We start from the raw sequence: 13,359 nt of genomic DNA, 5'->3' as shown, positions 1-13,359 counted from the left end.
TTTAATACAGCCAACGCTGAGCTCATTGCTGTTATGAGAAGGAAGTGCTGGAAAGACTTGTTGTTGTTTAGTCACTAAGTTGTATCCGACTCTTTTGTGACCCCGTGGAATGTAGCCTGCCAGGCTCCTCTGTTCATGGGATTTCTCAGACAAGAGTACTGGAGTGGGTTGTCATTTCCTTCTCCAGGGGATCTTCCCAACCAAGGTATAGAATCTGCATTTCCTGCATTAGCAGGGGGATTCTTTACCACCGAGCCACCTGGAAAACCCTGGAGAGCCTTAGGTATCAAATAAATAGAACATAGGATTAGGAATAAGATGAAATCAACATCATAAGGATAAAATACAAACATACAACATTTAGATGTTTCCTGATTATAAAAGACATCTGTGTCTGGAAAATCTCAACATTATTTAATTTTCTGCTGGTAGTGTTCTGACATTATGACATTTAATACCTGAGTTATAGTAATTATATTAGCCTGAACTATAAGAAACAAATGTTTTTTAAAAAAACACAAAACAAAACAAAGTATAATGAGAAACACGTTCATGAATTATTGCAGAGACCATGCCGTGTAACTGATTCGTACCAATAATATTTAATACACATCAAGTGGGAATGAGTCAATGATACAAGTAAAATCAACTTTGTAATCTTTAGCAGTGCCTTTCAGGGAAGTGGCTACTAGAATTCTCTAGTTACAAAACAGAAACAGAGGCAGAAAGAGGATGACTAAGATTTCTTCCATTACCTGGTATTGTCTTTTGGTTTTATATGCTCTGTATCCTTATGAGGAGGAATGATTGCCATCTTTTTAGAGAGAGTGCAAGAGATGTTCTTCTGTATTTAGCTGTATGTAAAGTAATTTTAACATGGTAAGCTGGCAGCCTTTGTGTTCCAATATTTTTTTTTAATTAGTTTATTTTCTATTTTTTAACTTTACAATATTGTATTTGTTTTGCCATACATTGACATGAATCCACCATGGGTGTACATGTTTTTGTTAACTCCTCCGGGCTTGGAAAACTTTTGTAAATTATGAGGACCCAAGACAGTATAAAAATCTCAAGAGGATGCAGTGTAAAAACACAGACCTCATATAGGATAGAGCCTGGAGACCTCGTGGATTTGCAAGCAAATTTAAAAGTAGAGAATTCTTTAAGAACTTTGAAAAATATTCAAATGGAAGGTCATGCTTCAAAACAGGGAGGAGCTGGAGTCTTCTGTGAGTTGCTGATACGAGGCAGAGGAGCTGCAGAGAATGAAGGTTGGCATCTCCTATATCTCAAACCACAAATAAGCCTAAGCTTCCACTGTGCCTAGTTGAAAACCAGAGCAGAATAAGCTGAATTAATTTGGAGGTTGTATCCACTTTAGGAACTGACTAGTGAATCTGCTTCAGTCATGGAGCAGGTCAGGGCCAAGGAAGGAACACAGAGGAGCCCCATGTACAGGCCCTGCATGCAGGAGGCATCTGGATATGTAAATAACTTCCCTCCAAAGTTCCCATAACTTGACTTCTGTTGTGGTATTCGGCCAAGTCCTAGAGGAGGAGCTATGAGTATGTAGATGTTTGTAGTAGTGGGGAAATGTGCAGCACATGAATGAGTGGTGATCCCCTTGTAAGGCACCGAAATATCAAATCACTCTGTTCTGCACCTGGAATGAACAGTGTTGTAGGCCAATTACACTTCACTTTAAAAATAGATATGAATGACCCATGTGTGATGGGTCAGCAGTTTATGTCAGTGCAAGCACCATGAATCGTGATGCAGGACAAATGCCTGTGTACAAAGTGGCAGTAGCAGCATCACTGACTACAGAGAACAATTCATTAATCAGGTAATCACTGCAAATGCATATGTGCTCAGTCGTGTGTGACTCTTTGCGACCCCATGGACTGTAGCCCGCCAGGCCCCTTTATCCATGGAATTTTCCAAGCAAGAATACTGGAGTGGGTTGTTGTACCTTCCAAGGGATCTTCCTGACCCAGGGATCAAATCCACGTCTCCTGCATTGCGGGCAGATTCTTTACTGCTGAGCCACTGGGGAAGCCCAATCACTGTAAACATCTTATAAATTAGAACCTGTTTGGGAAATACCTGATAGATAAAGGACCTTAAATTAACTTTTTCCAGCAAATGTTCACTGAGTGTCAAACTTAAACAAGACATGACGATAAAACTCAGAAAGAAGTGGTTTATTCCCGTATAAATTATTTAAATAAATGAATAACACTTTCATGACCTCACACGTCTTTTGAACTGGATTTTGTTAAGAGGGAAGAATGTGGTTGAAACGGAAGAAGCAGTTTGTGAAAACCACTGGCACACTGTCTTGGAGGTGCAAGGGTAGCTGGGTGGAGAGAGAGCGGGTGTGGAGGGGCAGACCTTAGCCTGTCATAGAGGGGAGATAAGAAGTTGAGACAGGAGAAGGAGGTGCCGTAGGAGATTTGTGGGCAGAAAAGGGGCAAGGCCGAGCTGGACTCAAACTTAACCTGAGAAAGTTGTATATCAAGTAAATTTCTTCAATTCTTTCAAGTTGAAAAAATGGAGGGAAGAGGGGGTAAAAATGGTTCACCAGGTTCCCAGAATGAAGTACACATAAGGGTTATTTCAGCCATAAATGTACGTCTGAATAAGACTCTCCCGCTAATATGAGAGAAGATAATTTAGAGAAAATTCAAGCATTCCTTTTTTATGTGAAAGATCATGCAATCTGTATGGTTAGCTAGGATAGAATTCCCTTTCTTATGCCCTTAGCTGGGAAGGTATTTCAGTAGTAAGATTTACTCTGTCTCTCTGCATCCATGTTTTTGTGATATGAAAGCTGAATCCACTGTTGCACCCTTAATACCTGGCTTGAAACCTCTTGATGAGTAAATGATGTGTTTATTTACAAAAGGGCAGATGATATGGCTGGAGAAGCCACTCATACAGCCCACATTATCTTCCTAGGAAATTACAAAACTATATCAAAGCATATAAAAGTCATTCCTAATATCCCAAATGAGTATAGGATAAATTAGAAGAAGGAAAGAGAGCGGGGGTGAAAAAGCCAAGGGGTTTATTGCACTAGTTTTAGATAAAATTAGTAGAATCTAAGCTCAGTTGGTGGCAGAGAGGACAGAGAAGCAGAGATCTCTCATAAAGTTATAAAAAAGGGAAACTGGGGATAAGGGGACTTAAAGATGGCTAAAATTTCACATTAATGGAGGAGACAGATGAGGAGGGATTTAGCGGATGGTGATATCAGTTACCTTGCGCCAGAGGTCAGGGCCGGTGGCCAAGAGGAGCTACCGCGAGTGAGGGGTGGCGGCTGAGCTTTGTTGGAGCAGCCGTGAAGAGAGAACCCGTGTCTAAGGTAAGAGGAACTCAGGTGAGACGGTGGGCACTGAGAGAGGGGATCGGGGGCAGACAGGCTGAAACTACAGTCACGGACAACTAGCCAATCTGATCACATGGACCACAGCCTTGTCTAAGTCAATGAAACTAAGCCATGCTGTGTGGGGCCACTCAAGACACACAGGTCATGGTGGAGAGGTCTGACAGAATGTGGTCCACTGGAGAAGGGCATGGCAAACCACTTCAGTATTCTTGCCGTAAGAACCCCGTGAACAGTATGAAAAGGCAAAAAGATAGGACACTGAAAGATGAACTCCCCAGGTCGGTAGGTGCCCAACATGCTACTGGAGATCAGTGGAGAAATAACTACAGAAAGAACGAAGGGATGGAGCCAAAGCAAAAACAACACCCAGTTATGAAGGGGACTGGTGATAGAAGCAAGATTCGACGCTGTAAAGAGAAATATTGCATAGGAACCTGGAATATTAGGTCCACAAATCAGGGCAAATTGAAAGTGGTCAAACAGGAGACGAGAAGAGTGAACATCGACATTCTAGGAATCAGTGAACTAAGATGGACTGGAATGGGGGAATTTAACTCAGATGACCATTATATCTACTACTGTGGGCAGGAAGCCCTTAGCAGAAATGGAGTAGCCATCATGGTCAACAACAGAGTCCAAAATGCAGTACTTGGATGCAATCTCAAAAACAACAGAATGATCTCTGTTCGTTTCCAAGGCAAACCATTCAATATCACGGTAATTCAAGTCTATGCCCTGACCAGTAATGCCGAAGAAGCTGAAGTTGAACAGTTCTATGAAGACCTACAAGACCTTCTAGAACTAATACCCGCAAAAAGATGTCCTTTTCATTATGGGGGACTGGAATGCAAAAGTAGGAAGTCAAGAAACACCTGGAATAACAGGCAAATTTGGCCTTGGAGTACAGAATGAAGCAGGGCAAAGGCTAATAGAGTTTTGCCGAAAGAACGCACTGGTCATGGCAAACACCCTCTTCCAACAACACAAGAGAAGACTCTACACATGGACATCACCAGATGGTCAACACGGAAATCAGATTGATTATATTCTTTGCAGTCAAAGATGGAGAAGCTCTATACAGTCAGCAAAAACAAGACTGGGAGCTGACTGTGGATCAGATCATGAACTCCTTATTGCCAAATTCAGACTTAAATTGAAGAAAGTAGGGAAAAGCACTAGACCATTCAGGTATGACCTAAATCAAATCCCTTATGATTATACAGTGGAAGTGACAAATAGATACAAGGGATTAGACCTGATAGAGTGCCGGAAGAACTATGGGGAGAGTTTTGTGACATTGTACAGGAGGCAAGGATCAAGACCATCCCCAAGAAAAAGAAATGCAAAAAAGCAAAATGGCTGTCTGAGGAGGCCTTACAAATAGCTGTGAAAAGATGGGATGCGAAAAGGAAAGGAGAAAAGGAAAGATATACTCATTTGAATGCAGAGTTCCAAAGAATAGCAAGGAGAGATAAGAAAGCCTTCCTCAGCAATCAATGCAAATAAATAGAGGAAAACAATAGAATGGGAAAGACTAGAGATCTTTTCAAGGAAATTAGAGATACCAAAGGAACATTTCATGTCAAGATGGGCTCAATAAAGGACAGAAATGGTAGAGACCTAACAGAAGCAGAAGATATTAAGATGAGGTGGCAGGAACACACAGAAGAATTGTACAAAAAAGTTCTTCATGACCCAGACAATCACGATGGAGTGATCACTCACCTAGAGCCAGACATCCTGGAATGTGAAATCAAGTGGGCTTTAGGAAGCATCACTACGAACAAAGCTAGTAGAGGTGATGGAATTCCATTTGAGCTATTTCAAATCCTGAAAGATGACACTGTGAAAGTGCTGCATTTAATATGCCAGAAAATATGGAAAACTCAGCAGTGGCCACAGGACTGGAAAAGGTCAGTTTTCGTTCCAATCCCAAAGAAAGGCAATGCCAAAGAATGCTCAAACTACTGCACAATTACACTCATCTCACACACTAGTAAAGTAATGCTTCAAATTCTCCCAGGCTTCAGCAATACGTGAACCATGCACTTCCAGATGTTCAAGCTGGTTTCAGAAAAGGCAGAGGAACCACAGATCAAATTGCCAACATCCGATCGATCATCAAAAAAGCAAGAGAGTTCCAGAAAAACATCTATTTCTGCTTTATTGACTATGCCAAAGTCTTTAACTGTGTGGATCACAATAAACTGTGGAAAATCCTGAAAGAGATGGGAATACCAGACCACCTGACCTGCCTCTTGAGAAACCTGTATGCAGGTCAGGAAGCAACAGTTAGAACTGGACATGGAACAACAGACTGGTTCCAAATAGGAAAAGGAGTCCGTCAAGGCTGTATATTGTCACCCTGCTTATTTAACTTATATGCAGAATACACCATGAGAAACGCTGGGCTGGATGAAGCTCAAGCTGGAGTCAAGATTGCTGGGTGAAATATCAATATCCTCAGACATGCAGATGACACCACCCTTATGGCAGAAAGCGAAGAAGAACTAAAGAGCCTCTTGATGAAAGTGAAAGAGGAGAGAGAAAAAGTTGGCTTAAAGCTCAACATTCAGAAAACTAAGATCGTGGCGTCTGGCAAATAGATGGGGAAACAGTGAAAACGGTGACAGACTTTATTTTTTTAGGCTTCAAAATCACTTCAGATGGTGACTGCAGCCATGAAATTAAAAGACACTTACTCCTTGGAAGGAAAGTTATGACCAAACTAGACAGCATATTAAAAAGCAGAGACATTAGTTTGCCAACAGAGGTCTGTCTAGTCAAGGCTATGGTTTTTCCAGTAGTCATGTATGGATGTGAGAGTTGGACTATAAAGAAAGCTGAGCACCGAAGAATTGATGCTTTTGAAGTGTGGTGTTGGAGAAGACTCTTGAGAGTCCCTTGGACTGCAAGGGGATCCAACCAGTCCATCCTAAAGGAGATCAGTCCTAGGTGTTCATTGGAAGGACTGATGTTGAAGCTGAAACTCCAATACTTTGGTCACCTGATGCAAAGAGCTGACACATTGGAAAAGTCCCTGATGCTGGGAAAGATTGCGGGCAAGAGGAGAAGGGGACGACAGAGGATGAGATGGCTGGATGGCATCATCAACTCGATGGACATGGGTTTGGGTGGACTCACGGAGTTGGTGATGGACAAGGAGGCCTGGTGTGCTGGGGTTCATGGGGTCGCAAAGAGTCAGACACGACTGAATGAGTGAACTGAACTGAACTGATATCAGTTAGAGGCTTTGGTTTGGAAGTGTTTGGGAGGCCAGCCACCTTGAGATTCTGACAAACAGGGAATTAGAATTCAGGGAGAGGTTGGGCGGCAGAGGGATATTTGGGAAAGATCTGCAAAGATATATTTGAAGAATTGGAGGAAAATGCATAGTGCTCAAATGGATATGGAGTTTTACCAGTTTTTGAAAATATTAAATATTTAACTACCAAATCTAAATTGTATTTTTCCTTGAGTGGTAAAACCAGTCTGGCTTCTCATTTATTTTGGCTTTTGTTTTCGGAGCCTCCTTGCAGCTCACTTGAGGTCTGATCTCATGCTGGGACCTCTTGCAAAGTCCTGGGCCAAACACTTTGTTTTATGTGCCAGAGATTAACCCAATTCCCTCTCCTTTGTCACCTTCTCTGTAGTGGGCTTCCCTGGTGGCTCAGACGGTGAAGACTCTGCCTGTAATGCAAGAGATCCAGGTTCAATCCCTGGGTTGGGAAGATCTCCTGGAGAAGGAAATGACAACCCACTCCAGTATTGTTGCCTGGAGAATCCCATGGACAGAGGAGCCTGGTGGGCTACAGTCCATGGGGTTGCAAAGAGTCTGTCACAAATGAGCGACTAACACTTTCACTAACACTCTACAGGGTGCAAAGGCAGAAGCTCCTTATTCCTGCCTTGTTCTAGCTAGAGATTCACCAAAATGAAATAAATGAATTTATTTATGAGAATTTATTTATGAATTTATTTATTTATTACAGACATAGAAAACAAGCTATGGTTATCAAGGGGAGAGATGGGTAAATTAGGAGCTCAGGATTAATATATACATACTACTGTATATAAACTAGAATGCTGCTGCTGCTGCTAAGTCGCTTCAGTCGTGTCCGACTCTGTGCAACCCCATAGACGGCAGCCCACCAGGCTCCGCCGTCCCTGGGATTCTCCAGGCAAGAACACTGGAGTGGGTTGCCATTTCCTTCTCCAGTGCATGAAAGGGAAAAGTGAAAGTGAAGTCGCTCAGTCGTGTCCGACTCTTAGCGACCCCATGGACTGTAGCCTACCAGGCTTCTCCGTCCATGGGATTTTCCAGGCAAGAGTACTGGAGTGGGGTGCCATTGCCTTCTCCGATAAACTAGAATAACAAGGACCTATTGTATAGCACAGGGACCTAAACACGGTATCTTGTAATAACCTCTAAGGGAAAAGAATATAAAAAAGAATATATGTTTATGTATAACTGAATCACTTTGCTATACACCTGAAACAAATACAACATTGTAAATCAGCTACATTTCAATAAGAAGTTTTAAAAATAAACAAACAAGATTGGGGACAAAAAGATCCATAGGCAGAGAGAGCTCGAGGAGAAGGTTAAAGTAGCAAATGGGCTAACATGGCCTCTTCCCCTTCTGTTTCATCCTGCCTTGTACATGGACATGGCACCTGGAGCCAGGGCCAGCTACAGTGAGGCAACAAGCATGAGGGAAAGGGCTGGAGAATTTCAGAGGCGATGGCTCTCATGGAGCTGATCCTCCAGACCAATGCCAGCATCACTCTATCTCCAGTTTTCCCTCTATGTGAGCAAAGCAATCCTTGTCTGTGTAAGCCAGTCAAGTCAGGGGTGCTATCCTTCTAGCCAAGCCCATTCCTAATTGATGGACTCTATCTCAGCTTTGGGAGAATTCCCTAAAAGCTGTGCTCAGGTTTTCTATTGCTGTGTAACAAGACACCTCAAAGCTTAGAGGCTTAAGCAGCAACAACACCATTTATATTGCGCACAAACCTATAATTTGGACAGGGCTCAGAGTGGATAGTTTGTTTCCATTCCAAGTGGTGTCAGCTAGAAAGGCTCAGTGGGAGACTGGAGAATACATTTTAAGATGGGGCACTCATGTAGCTGTTGGTTGGTTTTGGCTCTAGGTCTTGGTCTTGGCTGTTGACTAGGCAAAATTTGGGTTTGGAATCAGAGGCCCCTGTTCCCCTCCCTGTGGGCCTCTCTGCAGCTGTCTGGGCTTCCTTACAACATGGTGGCTGGATTCCAAGAGTGAGCATAAAGAAAGAACAAGGTGCACATGTGCCACATTTTTATGATCTAGCCTTAGGTGTCACATAGTGTCACTTCCACCACATTCTATTGGTTGAGGCAGTACAAACACTTGCCCAGGTTCAAGGGGAGTGGACATGAACATGGCTTAATAGGGACACGGCAAGTGCCTAGAGCATGAGGAATGAAAGATGTTGCTACAGCTGCCTTTGGAAAATGCAACCTGCTGAAAGGTGCCTTAGAACATCAGATGGTCATTGCTTACTATTACTTTCATAGTTGCAGTCTAGAGATTAAGAATTTGCCGTTTATATTATGCTTCCCAGGTGGCTCAGTGGTAAAGAATCTGGCTGCCAAGCAGGACACATGGGTTCAGTCCCTGGATCAAAAGATCCCCTGGAGAAGGAATTGGCAACCCACTCCAGTATTCTTGCTTGGGAAATCCCATGGACAGAGGAGCCTGGTGGGCTTTATCTATAGGGTCACAAAGAATTGGATATGACTTAGTGACTAAACAACAATGTTTATATTATAGAAAAGAGGAATAAGTAAATATCAGAGTATTGATTTATTGCAAAAATCCTGCTAAAGTTTTTGGACAAAAGAAGTCACAATGGCTTCACAGACTCCCCACTTTCTCAGTAAGGTATTTTTAAATTTGACGGTATTTAAAATTGACGGTATTTTTAAATGTTTAAAATTGACAGTATTTTGAGGTATTTCTTTGCATTGATTACTGAGGAAGGCTTTCTTATCTCCCCTTGCTATTCTTTCGAACTCTGCATACAAATATGTATATCTTTCCTTTTTTACTTTGCCTTTGGCTTCTCTTCTTTGCAGTGAAATAGAGGAAAACAATAGAATGGGAAAGACTAGAGATCTCTTCAAGAAAATTAGAGATATCATGAGAACACTGCATGCAAACATGGGCACAATAAAGGACAGAAATGGTATGGACCTAACAGAGGCAGAAGATATTAAAAAGAGGTGGCAAGAATACACAGAAGAACTATACCAGAAAGATCTTCACAGCCCAGATAATCACGATGGTGTGATCACCTACCTAGAGCCAGACATCCTGGAAAGTGAAATCAAGTGGGCTGTAGGAAGCATCACTATGAATAAAGCTAGTGGAGGTGATAGAATTCCATTTGAGCTATTTCAAATCCTTAAAGATGATGCTGTTAAAATGTTGCACTCAATAAACCAGCAAATTTGGAAAACTCAGCAGTGACCACAGGACTGGAAAATGTCAGTTTTCATTCCAGTCCCAAAGAAAGGCAATGCCAGAGACTACACAAACTACCGCACAATTGCACTCATCTCACAAGCAAGCAAAGTAATGTTCAAAATTCTCCAAGCCAGGCGTGAACCATGAACTTCCAGATGTTAAAGCCGGATTTAGAAAAGGCAGAGGAACCAGAGCTCAAATTGCCAACAACCACTGGATCATCAAAAAAGCAAGAGAGTTCCAGAAAAACATCTACTTCTGCTTTATTGACTACACCAAAGCCTCTGTGTGGATCACAACAAACTGTGGAAAATTCTTAAAGAGATGGAAATACCAGACCTCCTTATCTGCCTCCTGAGAAATCTGTCTGCAGGTCAGAAAGCAACAGTTAGAATTGGACATGGAACAACAGACTGATTCCAAGTTAGGAGAGGAGGATGTCAAGGCTGTATATTGGCACCCTGCTTATTTAACTTATATGCAGCATACATCATGAAAAGTGCTGGACTGGATGAAGTACAAGCTGGAATCAAGATTGCTGGGAGAAATATAAATAACCTCAGATATGCAGATGACACCACCTTTACGGCAGAAAGCGAAGAAGAACTAAAGAGCCTCTTGATGAAAGTGAAAGAGGAGAGTGAAAAAGTTGGCTTAAAACTCAACACTCAGAAAACTAAGATCATGGCATCTGGTCCCATTACTTCATGGCAAATAGATAGGGAAATAATGGAAACAGTCAGAGACTTTACTTTGGGGGGCTCCAAAATCACTGCAGATGGTCACTGCAGCCATTAAATTAAAAGACTATTGCTCCTTGGAAGAAAAGCTATGACCAACCTAGACAGCATATTAAAAAGCAGAGACATTACTTTGTCAATAAAGGTCCGTCTAGTCAAGGCTATGGTTTTTCCAGTAGTCATGTATGGATGTGAGAGTTGGACTATAAAGAAAGCTAAGCGCTGAAGAATTGATGCTTTTGAAGTGTGGTGTTGGAGAAGACTCTTGAGAGTCCCTTGGACTGCAAGGAGATCCAACCAGTCCATCCTAAAGGAAATCAGTCCTGAATATTCATTGGAATATGAATGCTGAAGCTGAAACTCCAACACTTTGGCCACAAGATGCGAAGAGTTGACTCATTGGAAAAGACCCTGATGCTGGAAAAGATGGAAGGTGGGAGGAGAAAGGGATGACAGAGGATGAGATGGTTGGATGGCATTACTGACTTGATGGACATGAGTTTGAGCAAGCTCTGGGAGTTACTGAAGCACCGGGAACTCTGGCATGCTGCAGTCCATGGGGTTGCAAAGAGTCGGACAAGACTGAGTGACTGAACTGATACTTGATGTATGGACACAACTGAGAGACGAAATTGATACTTAATGTATAATATTATATAAGTTACAGGTGTACAATATGGTGATTCACAATTTTTAAGGTAATACTCCATTTGTTGTTATTACTTTATTCTTTGTTTTATACAGTGTATCCTTGTTACTTTGTTGTTTAGTGGCTAAGTCATGTCCGACTCTTTGCGACCCCATGGACAGTAAGTCTGTGGGATTTTCCAGGTAAGAACACTGGAGTAGGTTGCCATTTTCTTCTCCAGGGATCTTCCTGACCCAGGGATCAAACCTGTGTCTCCTGCATTGGCAGGTGGGTTCTTTACCACTGAGCCACAAGGGAAGCTCATATCTTTGTAGCTTATTGTATAACTAATAATTTGTCATGTTTTAATCCCCTACCCTGTGTTTTCTCTCTCTCCTTTCTTCTCCCCACTGGTAACCACTAGTTCGTCATCTATATCTGTGAGTGCTCCCTTTTTTGTTATAGTCACTAGTTTGTTGTATTTTTTAGAGTCCACATGTGAACTGATATCACACAGTATTTTTCTTTCTCTGTCTGACTTATTTCACTCAGCATAATGCCCCCCAAGTACATCCATGTTGCTGCAAATGGCATAAATTCATTCTTTTTTATAGCTGGGTAGTTTCATGCATTGAAGAAGGAAATGGCAACCCAGTCCAGTGTTCTTGCCTGGAGAATCCCAAGGACAGGGGAGCCTGGTGGGCTGTCATCTGCGGGGTTGCACAGAGTCGGACATGACTGACGTGACTTAGCAGTAGCAGTAGCAGCAGTATTCCATTATGTGTGTGTGTGTGTGTATGCATATATTGGGGATTCCCAGATGGTTCAGTGGGTAAAGAGTTCCCATGCCAGTACAGGAGATGCTTGTTTGATCCCTGAGTCAGGAAGATCCCCTGGAGGAGGGCATGGCAACCCACTCCAGTATTCTTGCCTGGAGAATCCCATGGACAGAGGAACCTGATAGGCTATAGTCCATAGGGTCTCGCAAAGAGTTGGACATGACTGAAGCAACTGAGAATACATTTTCTTTACCCATTTACCTGTTTCTGTGAAAGGTATCAATCAGATATCCTAAGACTTGTGTTGATGATTTAATGCAGTTTGGGGAGTCAAAGCTGGATCGTATTTAGTTAAAGTTGTCCTCTCTGAGGTACAGCTGTATAGGTGCTTGGTTTGTCTTACCTGCTCCCAAACAGGTAGGAATAATCCATTGTGAGGACAAAAAAATTGAAGGTTGTGTGTATATGCATGTGTGGGTGTCAGGGGATCTTTGATCAGTAGAAAGGTTGTAATATAGCATAGGGCCACCTTACAAGAGAGGAAAAACAATACCCTTTGGTTTCAGAAAGAGCCACATTTGTCATTAAATAGTCCTCTTTAAGATGAACTGGGTACTTCCCTGATGGTTCAGTGGTTAAGAATCTGCCTGCCAGTGCAGGGAACATGGGTTCGATCCCTGGTCTAGGACGATCCCACAGGCCATAGGGCAACTAAGCCTGTGCGCCAGAACTGCTGAGCTGCGCTCTAGAGCCTGGGCCCGGCAGCAGGAGAAGCCCGCAGGCTGAGAAGCCTGGGCCCCGCAGCAGGAGAAGCCCGCAGGCTGAGAAGCCTGGGCCCCGCAGCAGGAGAAGCCCGCAGGCTGAGAAGCCTGGGCCCCGCAGCAGGAGAAGCCCGCAGGCTGAGAAGCCTGGGCCCCGCAGCAGGAGAAGCCCGCAGGCTGAGAAGCCTGGGCCCCGCAGCAGGAGAAGCCCGCAGGCTGAGAAGCCTGGGCCCCGCAGCAGGAGAAGCCCGCAGGCTGAGAAGCCTGGGCCCCGCAGCAGGAGAAGCCCGCAGGCTGAGAAGCCTGGGCCCCGCAGCAGGAGAAGCCCGCAGGCTGAGAAGCCTGGGCCCCGCAGCAGGAGAAGCCTGCACGCTGAGAAGCCTGGGCCTCACAATGAAGAGTGACTCTAGCTGATGCTCACTGCAACTAGAGAAAGCCCATGCACAGCAACAAAGACTCAGAGCAGCCAAAAAGAAATACATAAACATTAAAAAAAAAAAAGACAAACTATATGTCCAGTTACTTCAGAAAATATGAAGGGATACTATGCC

General features: G+C 43.2%; 1 pseudogene; it reads right to left on the bottom strand.

The window, feature by feature from the left end:
- LOC145539582 (protein TALPID3-like) overlaps positions 1 to 12,479 on the bottom strand; it is a 50,609-nt pseudogene extending 38,130 nt beyond the window's left edge.
- Between the last annotated feature and the right edge of the window lie 880 nt (positions 12,480 to 13,359).

Source organism: Giraffa tippelskirchi, chromosome 2 (assembly GCF_054371585.1).
Source record: "Giraffa tippelskirchi isolate mGirTip1 chromosome 2, T2T-mGirTip1v1.2.pri, whole genome shotgun sequence".
Classification (NCBI taxonomy): domain Eukaryota; kingdom Metazoa; phylum Chordata; class Mammalia; order Artiodactyla; family Giraffidae; genus Giraffa; species Giraffa tippelskirchi.
Note: the sequence above shows the minus strand (reverse complement) of the source record. Positions and strands in the feature narration are given on the sequence as shown.